At 38.0% G+C, this 14,750-nt stretch overlaps 1 protein-coding gene across 21 annotated transcripts in view; it reads right to left on the minus strand.

Annotated features, from left to right (window-relative positions):
• Positions 1-14,750, minus strand: part of NRXN1 (neurexin 1) — a 704,201-nt gene that overhangs the window by 285,505 nt on the left and 403,946 nt on the right. The gene's annotated exons all lie outside the window — the stretch shown is intronic.

Below are 14,750 nucleotides of genomic sequence, written 5' to 3' on the forward strand. Positions count from 1 at the left end.
GCCCCCCGGAGCCGGGCGCGGAGGCGCAGCTCCTGCAGTACCGCACCTGGGCACAGCAGGGTGTGCGAGCCGCACACTCCCGGCCCTCCTCTCTCTCTCTCTCCCTCCCTCCCTCCCCCGCTCCCAGCCTGCCGTAGATCTTGTGCCATGCCTTCAGCAGCATGAGATCATGGGTGCGGGGTGCGGATGCGTGAAAACGAGAGGGCGAGCGGTGGGCGTGAGAATGTTTTTTTTTATACATTTCGCGTTAATTTAAACGAAAACCGCTGCAATTTGCTGAGGCGCTAATTCACGCGGATGCGAAGGGAAGTCACAACCTTTCCTGAGCTGCGTAGGCTGAAGAAAGAGAAAGGCGTTTCACCCCAGCTCTGCTCAGCCCAGGGCGGATTGCTCCCCCCGGCGAGAGAAACGCCCTTCATCGCGGGGTCGTGGCGGGGTGAAAAGACCCCAAAGCTCCTGAGCAGGGGTGAGCAAGCGGCAGCTTCTGCCCTGCCCCGGGGGTGGCGTTGGTCACACCCCTGCCCACCTGGACGCACCTCAACGCAGCTTCGCCGCGTACTCAAAGTTTTGCCAAGACGCCGAGGTAAATTATAAGAAGACCTTAACGCAGTGAAGAAAGCACCAGACAGAGTGCCTGAGCCCTTTCTGCGCAGCCTGGAAGGGTAGACACGCACCCGGAGGAAGCCCGCAGGGCGGGGGAGGCGGAGGCTCCCCTCGCCGAGACCGCATCGCGCCCAGGCCCGGGGGAGCGCTCCTGCGAGGAGGGGGTTATCCTGTAACACTCCCGGCTCGCCACAGGGAGAAGCAACTTATGAAGAAGTCAGTGACTTTTCCAACCTGTCTCAAAAAGCCTCAGTGAAAAAGAAGAAACACCAATTTTCCAAACTATCAGCTTGCAACTTCCATGCACTGGCACCTCCTAAAAAATAGAAGACAATAAATTCTCGTAAGTTTTGGAGTTAAGGAAAGAAGAAAAAAAAGAATGAAACCTTAAAGAAACGTCAGCCTGGATTTGCCAGCTCTCATGAAATTAAAACCCCTGATATATGTTTCCTGTTCACACAAGTAATGTGTGTTAGAAATTTCATCCATAAATACCACGAGGTTTTCTATCAATCTGACTCAGGAAACAAAATATTTCAGTCACTGGAACCAGTTTTTCAGTAAATCGTTCACATGTTGCTGCCGTTTTAGAAACAGGCAGTTGTTAACCGACTGTTCTTAATGATTCTAGACATCCTACAGACGAGGAATTTAAAATTGTTATCACTTCCCTGAAATAGGAAGCCGGTATTGCCAACCTTGTAACGATACAGTTGGTAACGCAGTTATTCAGATACAATTTCGGTTGGCAAGTCCTATCTAGACTAACTTTCGCTGGGCTGTTTTGAGGCCGCTATTAAGAGCCGTATTGTGCCACCTTATAGTGGGAGTTTCCCTGCTGGCACCTAGGAAAATATGGCTGGCTCCCCGTTGAGGTATTCCCATTAGGTGTAACCTTGCAAGCAAGGCTTTCCACAGATCCCTTCCAGCCTGAGCACTATTTATTCAGTTTTGGTTGAAGATACACTTTAGATCCAATAGGACTCTGTGCAAGCACCCTTCTCTGTGTTGTTGGATATGTTTGTAGTTTGAGCACTTTAACCCAAATTCTTGCTCTATCTGCCATCTACTGTGTCAGAGAGGCCTAAACTGCTTAAATACCAAGGACAAATGAATAAAAGGTTTAGGTACTTCCAAGGTACTTAATTTAATATTTCACTGAATATAAAATGGGTGTTTAAGTACCTGACTTTATTAAATGTGTACTATTTATGCAGCGCACACACCTAACTGCCACTAAAGTTTCTAGTTTAAACCTCTGTTTGGAGGCTACTTAGAGAAGTTTTTTTCATCAGATGGGTCATTTTTAGGTGTTACATTATGATGTTAAACACTACTTAGGTACCATCAAATTAATGGATTGTTTTGCTGCTGTGTATCCAAACCAAGAGTTGAGGACACAGAGGCCAATCTTCACAAAGCTATTTAGGCATCTAACTCTTCTTTAAATACCCTATTAAAATCTGAATGAGGTGACTGCTGCCTAAGTAGGCATCCCTTTCTGGATCTGGCAATGTGCTGAGCACCATGGATGTAGTGGCTCTAATTTTAATAACATTTGACATTTTCCTGGCTCTGCACTCTGAACCACAAACAAGAGAGGGACTAACCAGGTTCCAGGGAGGAGAAAGAGTAATCAAATGCAATGCATGGGTGAGAAATGTGGAGAAGTAATTTTCAGAAAATACCATTAAAAGATTGAAAATGAAAAGAATATCAGGAAGGTGAAGAAGGAAGTGTGTATGAAAGCAAGTGAAAGGCATATGGGAACAGGAAGGCAAAAGAGGGACATTCCAGGGAGTAAAATCCTCTCTTGCTCTTTCTTTTTTTTTTTGTGTGTGATAACAGCTAGCACTTCTTTCCAATTTGAATGAATCCTCTTAGTCATAACACTTATAATTTTTGCATGTTTTATTTTAAAGGAGGTTGTAGGTGAGTGTCATTCTCTTCTCTCAAGTAACAAGTGATAGGACAAGAGGAAATGGCCTCGGGTCACGTCAGGGGAAGTTTTGATTGCATTTTTGGAAAAATTTCTACAACACAAGTGTTGTCAAGTATTGGAAGAGGCTGCCCAGGGGGAACAGGCTGCCCAGGGAAGTGGCTAAGTAGCCATCCCTGGAGGTATTTAAAGACTTGTAGAGATTTAGATTAGATACTGGGAAGAAATTCTTCACTGTGAGGGTGGTGAGGCACTGGAACAGGTTGCCCATAGCAGTTGTGGATACCCCATCCCTGGAAGTGTTCAAGACCAGGCTGGATGGGCCTTTAAGGAACCTGGTCTACTGGGAAGCGTCCCTGCCCGTGGCAAGGATGTTGGAACTAGATAATCTTTAAGGTCCATTCCAAACCATTCCAAGACTCTCTGTGGCACTTGGGGCCATGGTTTAGTGGCAGACTTGGCAGTGCTAGGTTAATGATGATCTTAATTTAAATGGAGTTAAATCTTAACTCTTTCAAGTTCCATAATTCTGTGATTCTCTTTAAAAAGCTTAATTGGGTGTTTTGGCACTAGGAGTTAGGCTTTTTAATGACTAGTAAAAGTTAAAAGCATCTGCAAGTAAACATTATGAACCGATGCATTTTTTATTTCAAGTATTTCTTATCTAAAATGCTTGCCTTTTTTACCCCCTGCTGACATAAGAGTGTGAATCTTTGTTAGCTGAGGACTAACTGAAGTTGAAATAACCTGGTTTCGTTCCCCAAGGGCACAGAATCAGGTACTCCCAACACAGTGTGGTATCTTGTGGTATCTGTGAAGGTTCACTGAAAGAAGGCAGAAGTGGTACAAAAGAAGGCAATAAACAAGAGTTTGTGTAAACAAATAAATGTCCCATTGTAAACATAGCAAATAAAGTGTGAAAATAAACTGTAGTGCTCACAAGGCAGCTTTTAGTATCTCAAGTTAGCCCTATTTACCACTTACGCTGTGCAGGTCACATTGGTAGTAAATGTGACTTTTAATCAAGGTATTTCCACCAAACGAACTCCACTAATACCAATAGGTTCCTAAGTTTATGAGCAAGAATATCCTTAACTGTAAAAACGCATCTTAATTTCTTCTAGTGTTTAGTGTTCTCTAAATTCCTCTAGGTGTTTATCCTATAAACACCAAATGCTCCTAAAGAAGATTTGTACAAACAAAAGATCCTCTCATGAGGATAATTTACATTATTCCTTCAGATAAAATCAGATACTTCTTGTTGGTATGACCATATCTCCCTGCAGCAGTACAGCTGTATCAGTTAAGATGGACAACTTCAGCAACACCAGCAAAACTGAAGAGCAGACCATGCCTTAGGCCAGCAGAACTTGTCAGTTAAATTCAGGGCTCCTTTAGGTTAAGTGCTGCCTTATGCAACCAGGCTTCTCTGGCCATCTCTAGTTAATGTTGCAACATCCACTCTTAAACTCCTGAAGCTCAGGTGCTGTTTAGCAAATTCGTATAGAAAAACACCTCAACAAATATATATCTGTATTACAGGAATACTATCACAGGAATACAATTAACTATGCAAAACTTTAATGCACTACCTATGTTTTACATTATAGCTTCTCTCCACTACTAGATCTGGAATCTCACTTCATTTGAAAACACATGGATATTTTGTGATTACAGTTAAGCAGGCCAGAATTTATATTTATCCATCCAATAGATGGAGGCTTAGAGGAGAAAACAGTCAAGCTAATGTTTCCTCTCACCACTACAAACTCTGATGAATTTAATGACCTATATACTGTATGTTTGGAGATGTTTAATTTCCTCTTTTAAACAGCAGACAATGTTCCTTTCAAATGCCAGTGAATTGCAAGACACTGAGACAAGGCCTGTCATCCATGTCCAGTTTGTGTCCTAACCCTATATAAGCTAGGGCAGAAACCCTTTACTTTAAGCCAATAAACTTTATCATATGATATACTTCCAGACTTGGAAGGTAAAAAAATATAATTCTAGGAGGATGGATGGAGTATTTGTGCAGTCATAAAATACAGAGAAATTCAAAATTTTGGTGATCATGTAAGAAAGGGGAGTTTACAATGGAAATACTTAGGTTGCTTTTTCTGTAGTGCAGCTATTCCTTCTCTATGGACAGTTCAGAATAAATCCTGGTACAGTTAGTAAGTCTTTCTGTCCATCCAAATAGGCTTAAATCTTCATAATAAATGTTTCTTGACTCTGTGTGTATAAAGTAATCTCTTTCTCCCTATTCCTTGCTGTCAAAAGCAAGCTGATTTTTATTTTGTTTCATTTCATTGAAACGATAAACCAAATCCTTTCAATTTAGAACAAAAGTGGCTGGTGGAGAACATTTTCCAGTGGGGAATTTTGACTCTGAGAAGAAGGTCCTTCTTGGTCTGAAATAACCCTGGTTTGTCCTTAAGTCAACAGGGCACTTTGCCACATCTGTCCACCCTTACTTGCACTAGCCCTGGTTTCACATGTCTTGAGGAGGATGGCTCACAGTCCAGTGGGGGTTGTGTTTTGCTGGCTCCTGTTGCTGTGATGCCACTTAATTTCATATTTTCTCTTTTTTTCAATATAACTTTGCACGAAGGGTTCTAACACTTTGGTTAGGTTCCCGCTTTCACTCCAATGTAAAGTCACAGGAATTAAGGCCAAATCCACATGTGTACAGAGAGGCATTTAAGAGATTTGCAGTCCTGTATCAAACAGGGCAGGCTATAGTTATGTTCTCTCTGGACTATTGCATGAGCAGTTAATTCTATGGGCAATTAGAGTGCTGCAGAACCTGCAAAAGGCTCTGATATGTACCAGTGCTGCTGCAGGAATTGGCACTGCATTGCTGCAGAAAACAGAGATCCCTGATACAGCTTCAATGCTACTGATTTGAACTCCTCAGCAAATATTCCAGCTAGGGACAAAAAAAAGCCCACCACAAAAATAGGTTGTAAATTAGTCATCAAGAAGTTTGATGACAAATGCCAATAACAGAGCCCAGTATTTTGCTCTTTTATATCCAGTACAAGCATATTAAGTATATGAACAAATAGGCTTTGCATAAAGATGTCCAGAAATAGGAGAAGTTGTGTATTATAGAGTTGTTTGCAGCTCTTGATATTGTTTACCAAGCACAATAACTAAGATATTAAATGCCATGTCAAGGCAAAGCTCACAATAGACTCATAGTGCAACAGCCAGAAAATGGAGAAATTGAGTTTAAAGACCTTGCAAGGCAAAATTGATTGCCTCTTTCTTTCTTTTTTTTTTTTTTTTATTGGTGAGAAGCCTGCTGGAAGCCAAGAGAGCCCTAAATGATGTTTGCGTAGTACCTAAAGTTAGGAGTGCATTCTTAAGCAGGTTTTCCTGACAGGATTTCTAAGATATCACTCATTATGACTCATGAACATCACACGACATCCCCCACTCTGCTGGCCTTGGTGGAGAAGATGTACAGTGGAGTTCCACCTCCTGCCTTCCCTGAACGTGTTAGTCCTGCAACGTTATTGACAAAGAAAGGAACAAAGTACAGCATGCTATTTGTCCAGTGCAGTATGTTGCTTTAGACTCCAGACACTGGTAGTGTTACAAGTCAGCTGCAGAAATAACTGAATTTAAAAAGCAGAGTTGTAAGTGGACGGCATTAACTTTTGGCATTCATAACTTTAAAATGAACTAAACTTTATTTAGCTTTAAGCTTCTTTCTTTCTCCCCATCCCGCCCTTCCCCCTAGAAAAAGTGTCACCATTTTGCAGAAAACGTATTTGTAGTGCCAAGCAAATTTCCTATAGCTGAGTTATGAACCTCTGAACATACAGGTTTAAAATGGAAATGCTGACATAATCTTAAATGTAGTGGCACAAATACTGCCACTACAATAATCCTTGTAATCTAATATATTAGCCCTAGGGGGATGGAGACTGAATTGCTGGTCTCAGACAGCCTTTCTGAGGCTCAATTCAAATTGCATAATTATTCTACATCCAAAAAGTTCTTTAAAACACATTTCAAATGCAGTATTGTACATTCCAAAATATTTGTTCTTCAGTGATTGATTTGACTTTTCTTTTTCTGCTTTAAAGAGATGTATGACCTCAGAGGTATGTGAAAAATCATTAATCAAGTTTATACCATGTAACACTCTTTTGTGTGTGAAAGACTTACTTTTTTTCTAGATTCCCTCAGTTGTGTTGCCAAGGTGATTCCCCTAGAGAGCCATGTGTTTATCTTGACAGGTGTTAGTGAGATCTGTGGAGTCTCAGTGGAATTGTTACTGGTTGCTTTGCAGTACAGTAGAAAACATTAAGTCTGCAAACTAATGAACTTACTTTATTACATTCTAAATAAAATAAACCACAGAGTAAGTTGGATTAATCTACTAATGCCTTTCTAATGAAGCTTTTATTGGACATATGGTGTGGTCTTGCTATTTTCCTCATATAGCTAGCACAAGCTAAAACACAAAATAAAACCTACATGTACCTCTTCTGTGATATACCCGGATCAAAAACTTACTATCTCAATTATATTCAAACTGCTATTTTACTGGCATAGCCTTTGATTATGATTTGCAAGACTAAATGGATTAAAAAATAGAAAAGCAATCAGATTGAAAAAAAGAAACAGGACTCACCAGTGAAAGGAAAAGAGAAAATACAACTTCTGCTGGTGTTCCTAGGGGAAAATTTAAAACCACTGCTGGTAACTTATAATTACTCTAAAATGCATTCTGTGACCTGTCCTGACAATGTCAGGGAATCATTAATTAAGTATGTAACTTCCAAAGTTATATAATCATTCCTTGGTTACAGTCCATTTGTGTTTTCCTGCACTGAACTGTAACACTCTATATTTTTGTAATGCATATGAGAAGCAATAAAACAATAGGTGCTTTTAACAAAAAAGAATGAGTCTTAAGCAAGGTGAAACAAGGTACCATCATTTTCAGCCAGCTATGCCTTTTGCTTTTAATTGCCATATTCTTTCTCTCTGTATATGTACAAGATCAGAACACAAGAAAAAACATTCCTTAGCAACATTCATCTTCTGGGAACATGCTGCTGAATTTAGGTTTAAAACCATAACGGCATCTCAAAGAACAGCAATAGCTCATGTACTTCAACTTTGATATACTACTTCAAATCCTTAATCTCCTTTATTTTCAAGTTTCCACATAAAGTTTCGCTCTGCTTCCATATTTGCAAATGCCCAATTGACACAAAAAGATCTTTTCATCCACAGGCTCTCCCCTCCTTGTATTTACTTCAACAACAAATTAGCATCCAATTTTTTTCTCTTTTTTTTGCTAGAGGATAAAAAAATAGATACAGTGAAAACAGAGTGAGAACATAGTTTTTCTTTCCTTCAGCACCAGCAGCCAGAAACAGTATGAAAGCAATGGATCATGAAGAAAAGCAATTTCCTACTTCAGGGATTAAGCAATACCCTCTTTTGTAATGTTAAATGAAAGTTCTAGTTATTTTTCTCCAAGTAATACTGATTCCCCCCCTTCCAATATAAATAAATAGTCACTGGAGAAGCTCCGATAGTCCCAAACACATCACTTTCTAGCCAATCAATAACACAGATAAAACCCTTTATGCTGTACTTCTTTGAGGAGGCCTATTGTTAGGGCAAGAAAAATTAAGCCACTACAGAAGCCAAAGAAAATTACCTTAATGAGAGAGACTATCTGATAATATGTTCTGTTCTTTTCCTAAGGACAAATATAGGGGATTCTAATATAAAAAATATACAAACCTCTGTTGAAGCATTCAGAAAAGTACAGCTACCTACATTTTACTGGCACAGTACACATCCTTCATCCTGTGACATTCTAATATTAACTACTTCTTGTAATGATACATGACTAGACTATCAGGTCATGTACTATACTCTCCTCTAAACCATTATTCTACACTTCGCTTTGGTAGTATGGAAAATGTGGGAGTTCAACACCTGCCTCTGCCACAGCATTTCAAAGTTCAAAGTTCTTCAACAAATCCCTACAAAGCATTTGTCATTTAATGGCTAATTGACAAACTAGGTCAATATTAAGAGTCACAAAGATAAAGGTTATTTGCATGAGTAAGGCTTGGTAGAATTGCACCCTTCACACCAAGGCTGCAAGGTTCCGAAGGCTTTAATCTTCCAGCACTATTAAATAATACATTGCAGGATTAAGTCTTCTACACCTACAAGTTTGTATCTATAAAGCTCTAAAAAGAACATTCAGTGCAACTTTAAAGCCAATGCTGTGTTTAAAGCACTTTTAGATCATTTCATGAAAAATGCCAATGTTTATAATGAATATAGTGTCCATAATGAAGCATAGGCCTCCCTCAGTTTTTTTACATAGATAAATGGCAATCCTGTAAATATTTGATCAACTTTGCTTAAAGGGAGAATTTGTATGGGAAGGAATTATCACAATAAAAACTTTGTTAGACCAAGCTTGTTCTCCTTAGCATATATGCAAATAATAGCTGCAAATAATAGCTGCAAATATCAAGAGATTGAAAACAGAAAAAAATTTTATTCATACCTGTGTTTTAGTTTTTAATGACTTACATTTAAAAATTTCCTAGCTAAGACAGAGCTCCTGCTATATAATTAAAATGAAGAGTCACAACCAGCTTATCTTTAAAAACAGGTTGCAACAGGAAAGAAAATCCAGGACTTCTCAGCTGCAATTTTATTGCAGCTCTATCAAAACTTGCCTAATTTTACCTATTTATTTCAGTGCATAATAAAAGATGTACTCAGAGAAAAAATATGCAATGCATACATGTTTTTAAAGGCTTAGAAAGCTAGCAGCTTTCTTTTAACACCCTTGGATCTAATTTTGTTTCTAACAAGTAAAATGAGAAGAATGGGGCCTTGAAAAGGATTACATTCTGAAACCTGCTCTTTGAGTCTTTGCACATGCTAAACTATCATAAATTTCAATGGAAAAGATGGATACACTGCTGACCATCTTTGGTTACAGAGTTGAGCGTTACTGCCCAGAAAAAGCTCACGGGTTTTGTTAGGAAGGTTTCAAAAACCACCGTATTGAACCACTAGCCAATAATAGCTCTTCCACATTTCACAGGATGTCAGTTCCTGGAGCTGTTTTTCCTTTGATGCACACAAAGTACTGCCAGTAATTTCAATCAGAATTATGCCATGCACTGGAAGAAGACAATCATATAATATGAATTATCACTTTTTTTTCCATATCCCTGCCTCTCACAGAACTGTTGTTTTGTTAGCAGAATTGGTACAGTGTATTCTACTGATCTGTGGCTGCTTTGTTTAAAAAAAGCTTAGTACTAGTAGTCCTTCTCATCCGGAGATATCAAAGCACTTTATAAAGCAGCAAAAGCGGTGGAGCCAAGAAAAAACTTCCAGTTAAACAGTTTTCATTTTTTTAATTTGGCAACATGAAATTGTCTCAAATTATTTGTAGTGAAAAATAAAGGAAACATTATTAAAATTAAAGAATCAAATTTTAAAAAATTATTTCATTTTTAAAATCATGTTCCCTTTCTTAATTTTTGTGGACTTAGTTTAAAAAAAATAAATGCCTTTTCTCTGTCATTAATTTTGTAGTTGGGATTGAACAAATCTTTCAAATACTTCTTTTCAGAATGACCTCTAGACCTAAAATTAGTCAATTCTTATAGCTCAAATCAGGGTACTTTACTCAATAGAACTCCTACCCTAAGTAATGTTCTGAAAGCCTTCACCTTGTTTTCACTCAATTCCTACTCGAGAAAGAAAAAAAGTACTGAAGGGAGATTAGATATGATATAGACTTCCAATACTGGGTACTAAGAATCTCAATTTCCATTTACTTTGCTCCTTTAAGGTAGCTTTAATGAAAATATCACAGTTCTACCCTAAATGTTAATCACTGCTGCCAGATTAAAACTTACAATACTAGAAATAAAGCTCAGTGTGAGATGTGGGCACACCAGCTGCGACAGGTTGAGTGTAGGAGATAAACCCTCTGTATCAAGCATCTAACAGGGATAGTCTGCACATCAAGTACCTAACAGGGCATGTGCTCTACGTTTTGTTGCAATAAAGGGGAACCTGCCTTCCTTCAATCACATAACCTAACTCAAAGCTTGGGACAGGGTGAGCTTGTTTCTCACCTTCCCATTATAGCAGAAAGCAGCATTTGAGCTTGCATCGCATGGGACAACGAGCAACAGTCATTTGGCTGAGAGCCAAATGTCTACACCAGAATCACAGTCACACAAAGGTTCATGAATTACAGCAAGAACAATGCTCAGGTTGCCACATATTTTTGAGCTCCGACACACATGCGGTGGTTGAAAGCCACAAAGTGAGAGCTGAAAGGCAGGTTGTTGGATGGTTTCAGCAAACATCCCATTGACCTGAATGGAATCTACAGAAGCCAAAGACCTGGATGCTATCTTAGTGTTAAATCATTCCAGCAAAATCAATATGAGCTATAAATTATTAGAAGCCATTTTTAATTCTCACCTACTTCACACTAATGGTCAATTTATCATTAATGCAAAAAGAGATTTAGAGCAATGTTTATGCCATTAAAATAAATATCCATTAGCTATACAGTATATCCCACCAGTGCATTTGCTTCTTGTGGAATTCTTCCAGAATACTGGATCTATATATTATATAATATAATGATATTTAACTGGTAACTAGCTATTGAATTGCACAGGGAGAAACAGCTTACAACCTTGAAAACTTGTAAAGTAACTTCTCTAATCAAGATGGGCTTCAATTATAGAACTCAGTATATGAAAAAGTTTTTTGGTCTCTAAAATGCAACACTGTTAGTTTGCATTGCTTTCATTTTTTTCATCAAAGGAGATTTATAATATGTAAGCAATACAATAAAGACTCCCTTCCACTAAAGAAGCTCAGAAATAAGCAGATTCACAAGATTAGTTTTTCAGAAGGCAAATTCTAATTATGCATTTGAAGAAGGTTGCTTATTCCTTTTCAATACAGTTCAGGAAAATGTTGGTTGTAAATATGACTAACAGCAGGGAATTCCTGTGTCACTACTCAATACAGACCTAAGTGGTAAGCAACAGTTAAGTTTTTGTTAATTCACTTAGAATCTCTAATTTAATCTCTGCATATGAAAAGGACAAACTGCTGTACCACTGAGATTTTTGGTCACAGTGATGAGATCAGCAGACATTTCATCAGTGTTTAGCCATAGACACATAAACCTCATTAGGAAATTTTCTGACGTGAATGACTATAAACACAAGGACTGAGAAAACCCAGAGCATTAACATAAACCTGACCATTAATCTGCAATGCATATTTCTCTCCTGACAAGAAAGATTATCAGATTTCCAGTTGTTGGTGAAGGAGATGAGGCAAGCACTCTGAAATTAGTAAATGTTGATCACTGATCTTTTCTGGTAGACAGCTAAAGGCTGTTTTTTGCATATCTTTTCAGTCTATTAATCTTGAATTACATTTATCATATTTGTCTAATAGATATGTGGGAGGATAAAATGTTGGGTACTTCTTTAGTTGCCTAGTTTTATTGTGAGTCTCCATGCTTGAACATGGTTCAGGGTGACACCATGAGTCGGCATCCGCTCACAGCATATTGGAGTGTACAAACACAAGTATAGCCTCCAAAAAATGTGGAGTAATTTTTCCTTTCAGGTCAGCATTAATAAAGATTCAGCAGGAGTACAGGTACAAATTTGGACATTACAGTCCAGGAAGATATGAGGCTATTGAGAAAAATGTGAGGAGGGCACCATGAGCAGAGTCTAGAGAACATGAACTTCGATAAAGCTTGAAAGAATTAGGCTAGAAAGGAGACAACTGAGATCGAACATGATAATAGCCTTCAAATGCATGAAAGACTGTTTCAAAAGAATAAGGAAATCACCTGTTCTCAATCACAATGATGGACAGGACAAAAAGAAATGTGCTAAATTGCAGCAATTAATATTCAGGGTAGATATTGCAAAAACCCTCTCAACAGTAAGGATAGATCACGTAGAAGATGGTGGAGTCTCCACTGTTAAAATTATTTCAGAACAGCATAGAAACAAGTCTTCCTAGAACTATTCAAATATAATTCATTATCTTTTCAGGACTGGGATTATGTCCTGCAGTCCTTTTCCTCTTTATATTCCTATGAATAGGACTCCTGAATGCAATCATTTGTTCTGGAAATTGTTAAACTGCAGAAATAAAAATATTCTCCTCTAGGCCTCCCCTTGCCCATGGTGGTACAGAAATAAGTAGGAGTAAATTTCTTATCAACATCCTTTTTTTCCCCTATGTGATGTTACTAGAGATGACAGGTCTATTTGCCTGTTTGTTGCATTTCTTAGGAAATAAAAATGAGAATAACCAACCTTATCTAGGCCAATAGTAAACAAATGAATAAGAAAGCAAATTTCACTGCACCATAAACTCCTCTACTACATCATAAAACAAGTCCAAATGGACTCAAGGAAGAGGAAAATGCATCAAGCACAAAGATTTTAGATGAGCAGGAAAAAAAGAAAGTTGTGTCATCCACTTTGGTTTGGGCTGTGTTATATGAACTTTTAGCTGACATACACATGTGTGTGTGTGTGTATCCATGTGTATATTTGCCAGCTTTTGACACTGACAAAAATTATCATGATTAGACCTTCTCCTAAGGTTGGATGATATTATTTACTGTTACCTGTAACATGCATGAGATTCAAACACTGTCATGCTCCTGGACACAGTGGGCTCAATAGTATTCATTAAATAGTCTATTCTCACAGGATTCAACTTTTGACCATGTTATTTAGCTTTGAAACTTCCAGTTTCAAGTCATATAAATGCTTTACTGAATTACAATATTTTAGTGAACAGTACTCTCAACATCATCCTGTAAATGATTTTACTTCTCTGTAAACCTGAGTGGTTCAGATAGCTGAATACTGTGGTGTCCTACTTGAACTCACATGCAGCCTCTTACATGTACTAAATGAAGAAGCACACAGTGAACAGATTTGGACAACTGTGCATGAAACTTTCAAAAGTGGATTAAAACATGATTGAAAGAACTTACTTCAAAATATCAGTTTAAAGCTTGAGTAAAATTTGCTTGCAATAGCTGTGAGCTATAAAAGTGTATATTAAAAAAGTGTATATAAAAGTGTATATAGTGTGTACTATAAAAGTGTAGTCTCAGCACAGGAGAGGGTTGGGGTTATGATCTATTGTTACTGAAGATAGGAAGGAACAGAAATACCCTGTCCCTTTCTAAAGTTATGTCTCTATAAATTTGCATCTGTTACTCCCTTGACAAGTCTCCCAGTATTTGTAATTTCCTGTTTTTCTCCTTGGTAATTTGCACTGATGTGACGAATGAGAAAAGTCTCCAGAGCAAGTTCCTCTGCTTACAACTCCCTTTGGAGAAACGACTTTGCCTTTTTGCTAGTAAGTAAAGTATCTCAAGATTTGTTTCTCATTTTTGAAATTCGTTAGAGATCATCATAACTATTGAATTTCTTTTTAGCAGGACACTCTCTTGTCAGTAATTCCCTGTCCACTGGTCTTCAAAGAAACAGTTTTCTTTGATCCATACTGTAACTGAATCTCCTCAACTTGAAAATAAACCTGTTGTATCTCACTCCTTCACTGCTAAGAGCTGCATTTCCAGTCAAGACAATTATCTCAGAATATACTTCTCAAAGATGTGAGTCTTTTCTGACACCTTTCCTTCCTGCTTCATACCACTTTTCTCTAATATTCTGAATACAGATTTTAAAACAATTAATCTATGTTTCTATTCCAGATTCTTGAGCCAGACAACACATCTAGAAAATATATAGTATCCAAATAATGCAAGAATTGTGATGAAAAAAAAAATGAGAACAGTTGGATAAAAATAAACCTCATTATTATCTAATCAAATTCACAGCTGCAATGTCATACCCATCAAATTCAAGAATCAGCATCACTAGAGGAGTGTGAAAAACCTATTCAATAGGAGGCCACCACAAGATCTAGGAAATTTGGAAGTAGTATTGAAGAGATGTGCAGAATGTAGAACAAGAGAATGAAAAGTCGCAGAGGGTCCAGAAACAGAAATCCATACTATAATACAAAATTAAAGCTAGGAACATTTTACTTACCAGACTCTAGTTCTAAAATGGACTCAAGCAACTGTAGAATACACAATAGCAAA

Source organism: Lepidothrix coronata, unplaced genomic scaffold (genome assembly GCF_001604755.1).
Source record: "Lepidothrix coronata isolate B3197 unplaced genomic scaffold, Lepidothrix_coronata-1.0 Scaffold163, whole genome shotgun sequence".
Classification (NCBI taxonomy): domain Eukaryota; kingdom Metazoa; phylum Chordata; class Aves; order Passeriformes; family Pipridae; genus Lepidothrix; species Lepidothrix coronata.